We start from the raw sequence: 6,787 nt of genomic DNA on the forward strand, positions 1-6,787 counted from the left end.
ATCACATATCTGGGCGCTCCAGATGTTCTAACACGAATCGCATACCATGTTATTGGAATGGTAGATAACTTGTCGCTAGCCCCAAATTAAAATACATGGATAGTATCAGCTCAACCTTCTCCACGAACCACTAGATTAACGAAGAAAAGGGTATATAAATCTAATGAAGAATCAGCAAAAAGCTCGCTTGAAGCCCACAGCAGTGAAAGCTCTGACAATGAAGAAACGAGGGCAAGAAGGGAAGAAATGAAGAAGAAAGCAGTGGCAGCCCATCAAGAAGAACCTCGGTAGAAAATGGCCACGTTTGAAAGAGAGAAACAATCGTATGAAAGAAGCTGCCTAGCTACAAGAGAAAACTCAGAATCTTGGAGTCCAAGGGAGATTAGGGATCCAAGGACCAAGAACCCTGCAAAGAAAGTCCTAGAAGATCCAAAGGATTTACTTGAGCGGATGTATGCAGAAGCCGAGGCCTTGAAGATACAGGAAGCTCTATAAGCGCAAATGAAAGCAAGAGAAGAATCGGTTGTGCAACAAAGGCAAGTAGAAGTTGCACAACAAAGTGAACCACATCATAAACACGGAGAGATATCTCCAAGACCCACTTCACCCACTACGAAGCAAGAAGACCATCCTATGCCAAGTCCAAGCCCCTCGCCAACTGCCAAATCCAATGAAGGTGAAGAAGCAACACGAAAAGAGAAACAATAGGAGAAATCCAGTTTTGAACAGCCCAAGGAAGCAAAAAAATTGAAGCTGGACCTTCTACGACAACCCAAAACGAATCAGTTGAACCTACAAAGCCACAAGCAGAATCTGTTGCACCGTCGAAAGAGCCGCAAACCGAATCTGTTGAAACTTCTAAGCAGCCCCAGGTAGAATTTGAAGAATGGGAAACCACGGATGAGATCATCATTCAAGTTAATGAGTATGCAAAGCAAATGCAGCTAATGACCAAAAAATGCGAACAACAGCACTTAGCCGCAGTGTCAAGGCTAGAGAATTGGAACAAGTAATAGATGCTCTACAAGGTGAGCTTGAGGACAGGATGAACATTATTGAAGATCTTCAAAGACAGATTAAAGAGCTAAAAAATGAAGCAGAACAACACCAAACTATCAAGGAAAGGCAGTAGAAAGAGATGGAAGATTTGGGGGAGCTGTCTGATGCACGCAAGAGTAAGGAGCAACAACTTACTGAAGTGACCAACGAACTTTTAATCACTACTCAGTCAGCCCAAAAGATCCAAGTGCAACTAGATGTAGCCAATGCCTCCTTGCAGTACTCCGAGCAAAGAATCAATGACGGGTCAATGACCAAGCGGCATTTCTAAGGCAGATAAGGGAAAACCCAGTTGTAACTTTACTCAAGGGAATAGATGAAGTCTACAAGACTTTGGAAAAGAGGAACAAGGACCTCGAACTTGAGCTGAAGCTTGAACAGGCACAAAGATGAGACCTTGCATTAATGCGGGTACAAAGAGAAGAGCAATTGCTCAAGGAGATAGAAGATTTGAAGAGAGACAACTAGTTGCTGAGACAAGGACTTACAGAAGCTCAAGAGGAGGCAGGAACCTCTGAAAATCCAATCATAAACATAACATCAGTCTCTTTTGCAGATATGGAAACACAGCCATCAGAAGGACTAGCAGGAGATTTGGAGTTTGAAGTACCAATCGATGAAGAAGATCAAGTGCCAATGGTCCAGCTTTTTAAATCTAGAAGATGCATTGAAAGAGCAGATTGTCTAGGAAGTAGATGCTGAATGGAAAGCAATGGATTGGGAGTTGAGAGTTCTCCACTCAGTCAATGTAACTTAGCTCACTGCCAACCAAATCAATGCTCGATGGCATCAGTATTCGTTGACCTACCCTTTGATAAAGGTGGAGCTACTACAAATCAAAGAAAGACTTAATAAAGATATGCCAGAAGAAGGTTCAGATGCTCTCCACCCCAAATGGAGAAAGAACTGGCTCAACAAGAACTCTAGATACCTCATCCTATTTACAAGAGCACCTACAGTAGTACAAAGAGACCCTACATTTTGTCGTGTACTAAGGGTAAGGACATGGCAGGCACACGATGCATTGAGGAAGAAGAGACCAACATGGCTCCACTACCCAAGACTCCCAACTCTAGAGCAGGGACCGGCAAATGAGGAATACATGGTGAAAACCCTAACGGGTGCCGTGAACTTCTTCAAAAGCCTCCCTAACCTCTCATGAGCAATGCTCTATAAAATCTGCACAATGCTGCTTACATGCATTCAAATTTTTCATGAGCCTGAGCAAGTAGGAGCCCCCTGGATGTCTTTCCTAGAAGGTAACAAAGGTTTATGCTATGATTTGAGTGGACAGCCTCCAGAAGAAGTCCTATATGGCTTCTACGTCAGATGCATGTTCCTGCCATCAAGCAATATGTTGGCATTTGAAGAGGCTTTCAACACAAGATTCTTCACATGGTGGACAAAGATTTTTGGGCCAATGATTAGCAATCTAACATCAAGGTTTGTTGGCTATTCAGTCATCGAACATAAAAACAAAGTCACCATGCAATTTTGACAAAGAAAGACGAATCAGATATGAGAAATCTCTAGTTGCACTTAAAGACCGCCTCGCCAGCCCTCATCCCAAAGCCTACTTCAGTCCATGAAACTGTGTCAAGGGACAACACAGTCGAGGAGGGGGAGAATGTTAGCAGCAAGCTAACTCATTAACATTTTTTGAGAGCTTTTATTGTAAAAACACTTATTCTTTTGATAAATCGGGAATATTGTAACTCCTATTTTCTAAGTGGATATTGTAGTCGATGAGCCGGGAATATAAGCTTCCAGATTGTATCAACTTATCTTTAGTTAGAGCTCCTAGATTATTAGTTTTTGACCAAAGAAACCTTGGCCAAGGTATAAAGACCAATTTTTGTAAGTTATTTTCAACTTTTGGATAATAGAAACACAACGAGAGCTAACGATGCTCACTTCTCTCCTTCTCACGCTTCCTACTCCCTTCTCGGTTGTCACATTACAGTGTTGTCTGTTGCATTGCAACCGCAGGTAAGAGCTCTATGCATTGAGGTAAACATTTCATGATAAACTGTAGCTTTTGGCATCACCGATCCACGGCCTAATTTCATCATAAGTACTAATTTAAGCTAGGAAATCACAAAATAAGCATAGGCGGGGTATTGGGGCATCATTGCTAAGCATTTAGATGCATTCGGGGTGGAAAATGACTTGGTCAAAAACTCACTATTGTTAATAATCTGATTTTTGCACTTGACCTAATGTGATATTTGAGACCATAAGCATGTGTGCTTAGGTCTTATATACATGTCTTAGAAGTTTCATAAAATTTGGATGTCGTTTGATATTGGAAAGGTCATGTTGTTAAGTATGGAGCCTGATTTACCCTTGTAATTTTCTGTGGTAAAAGCGCACATTTGTAAGGCCCCCATTATGAGGAGAAGCCATCGTGCGTGAAGGAAAATCACTCACTGGAAAGCAAAATTTTCACGGACAAGAATCAGGGGCCTCGGGGGCGGAGGCCCCCGATACTTTTTTTCCCCTCGCCGGAATATTATGGCCGAACGGTGGCCGAAAAGTGGTCGGAAAACAATCGGTCGGTTGGCCGGTGGCCGGTGGTCGGAAGTCAATGGCCGGTGGCTGGTGGCCGAATTCAAAAGCGGGCTTGTCTTCTCAAGGGCGGCCACACATGGGCGGATTGGAGGGTCTGATTTGGACTTATTCGCACAAGGGTGGCTACACATGGCTGCCTCTCATAAGAGAGGGCAGCCCTTTTGGCCTATAAAAGGAGGCCATTTCTACACACATTTCATAGTGTGAAGTTGATGCAACAAGGTGAGTGTGAGGTGGTGAGAGTGAAGCAAGGCGGGAGCTCCATTAAGGGTATAATCCCTTTGTAAACTACTTCTTGTTTTGAAGTACTAAAGCCATTGAGTGGCTGCTTTCCTGTGGACGTAGCCCACATTGGGTGAACCACGTATATCGTGTGTACTCTCTCTCTCTCTCTCTCTCTCTCTCTCTCTCTCTCTCTCTCTCTCTCTCTCTCTCTCTCTCTACTCTATAATCTCGTGTATGTAAATCTGTCTCTCTCCATCAAGTAATCTACTCAATTATCTATTTAGCTACGTCTTATTTCCTAACAACTGGTATCAGAGCAAGGTTTGCTCGTAGTAGCTAAATTATCTCAAGGAAAGGATTCCTTGAATTGAGTGGGAGTTATGGCGGAGGAAGGGAAGCTCAAGATTGAGAAGTTTAACGGCAAAAACTACCAACATTGGAAGATGCAGATTGAAGACTATCTCTACCAAAAGGACCTCTATTTTCCACTAGGTGGTCTTGCGAAGAAGCCCGCAACAATGGCAAATGAAGCATGGATTGTCCTTGATCGAAAGGCACTGGGAACAATCCGGTTAAGCTTGGCGTCAATGGTGGCCTTCAATGTTTCGGAGATGAAGACCACGAAGGACTTGATGAAGTCACTTGACGACTTCTACGAGAAACCATCAGCATCCAATAAGGTATTTCTTATGAAGTGCTTGTTCAATCTAAAGATGGCAGAGAATGGTTCAGTTGCAGAACACCTAAATGACTTTAACACAAACATTAGTCAACTTCGATTGGTGAAAATCAATTTCGATGACGAAGTGCGAGCTCTCCTTATACTATCATCTCTACCGGATAGTTGGGACAGCCTTGTGATGGTTGTAAGTAATTCTATCTCTGGTACAAATACTCTTAAGTTTGATGATGTTGTGGGTGTTCTCCTAAGCGAGGAAATACGAAGGAGAAGCACAGGAGAATCATCAAGTGTTGCATTGTCAGTGGAAACAAGAGGAAGGCCTAAGGAGAGGTTCAAAAACCAAAAGGGTCGTGATCGCTCAAGGCGGAGCAAGTCACGCACAAAGTCAGTTCTTGAATGTTGGAACTGTGGCAAGAAGGGCCACGTCAAGAAGGATTGCTGGTCCAAGAAGGAGAAGGAGACTGAGTCTCAAGACAACAAGCCAACATCGGAGGCCAATGTGGCAGGTAAAGTAGAGCAAGATGCTCTAATTCTCTCATTAGACAATGTGTCTAATTCTTGGATAGTAGATTTCGGGGCTTCATTCCATGCGACACCACACAAGCAAAATTTCCAAGATTACACCAAAGGTAATTTTGGGTATGTATACTTGGGAGATGATGAAGCTTGTGAGATTGTCGGCAAAGGTACAGTTTCTGTCAAAACTGCTAACGGAAATGAATGGAAGCTTAAAGATGTTAGGCATGTTCCATCTTTGGTGGTTTCCAAGGGAGAAAAGGTCGGTACACTTTACTTGTGTACTGTTAGCACGCAACCTTCAGCTTGTGCAACAACTACAGAAGTTGACAGTGCGGTGTGGCACTATCGACTTGGGCATATGAGTGCCAAAGTAATGAAAATCCTTCAAACAAAGAAGCTTCTACCAGGTTTGAAAGAAGTGGACTTAGAGTTCTGTGAAGATTGTGTTTATGGTAAACAAAAGAGGGTAAAATTTCAAAAATCAGGAAATGAAAGAAAAAATAAAAAACTTGAGTTGGTTCATTCTGATGTTTGGGGTCTTGTAAGAACACCATTACTTGGTGGCTCATTGTACTATGTAACATTCATAGACGATGCGACTAGAAAAACATGGGTTTATGTCATGAAGAATAAATTCGATGTATTTTCCATATTTCAAAGTTGGAAAGCCTTTGTGGAGAATGAAACAGGTACCAAGGTTAAATTTCTCAGATCCGACAATGGAGGTGAATATTGCAGCCAAGCTTTTGAAAGCTTTTGTGCTAGCAATGGCATTCAGAGGCAAAGGACAACCCCAAGGACACCTCAACAAAATGGGATTTCGGAAAGGATAAACAGGACAATCATGGAGCGAGCATGAGGATGCGGCTACATGCAGGCCTACCGCTTGAGCTTTGGGCGGAAGCTGTAAGTACGTCTATGTACTTAATCAACCGGTCACCCTCAACGGCATTGGATAGGGGAGTTCCAGAAGAGGCATGGACAGGTAAACCGGTGAATTATGCATTTCTCAAAGTGTTTGGGTGTGAGGCTTTCATGCACATAGATAGACGCCTAAGATCAAAGCTAGATGCAAAGTCCAAAAAGTGTTTCTTCATTGGCTATGGAGAAGGTGACTTTGGGTATCGCCTATGGAATCCTGAAGATGGTAAAATCTTAAGGAGTAGGGATGTAATTTTTAACGAACAAAATATGTACAAAGATTACTTGGAAAGAAAACAAACAAAAGAAACAGGTGATGAGTACATGGAGCTTGAGGACGGTGAAGACTCAAGGACTGCAAACGGTGACAATGTGCAACAACGTCAACCAAATGAGGAGCCTCAACCTATTCCCCGAAGATCTACAAGAGCAAGTAGACCTCCAGAAAGGTTTGTTCCTTCCTTCAACCATCTCTTGATCTCAGATTCTGGAGAGCCGGAATCATACGAAGAAGCTATGCAACATGAATCCAAAGAAGAATGGACGAAGATCATGCAAGTGGAGATGGACTCACTACATCGCAACCAAACATGGGAGTTGGTTGAGTTGCCTAAAGGTAAGCGGGCACTTCAAAACAAATGGGTGTACAAGGTGAAGGAAGAAGAAGGTGGGAAGAAAAGGTACAAGTCTAGGCTTGTGGTAAAAGGGTTTTCTCAAAAGAAAGGAATTGACTTCAATGAAATATTTTCTCCTGTTGTAAAAATGAACTCAATTAGGCTTGTCGTAAGCCTTGTGGCTGCTCATGATCTA

This window comes from Adiantum capillus-veneris, chromosome 19 (assembly GCF_014529385.1).
Source record: "Adiantum capillus-veneris isolate H3 chromosome 19, ASM1452938v2, whole genome shotgun sequence".
Taxonomy (NCBI): domain Eukaryota; kingdom Viridiplantae; phylum Streptophyta; class Polypodiopsida; order Polypodiales; family Pteridaceae; genus Adiantum; species Adiantum capillus-veneris.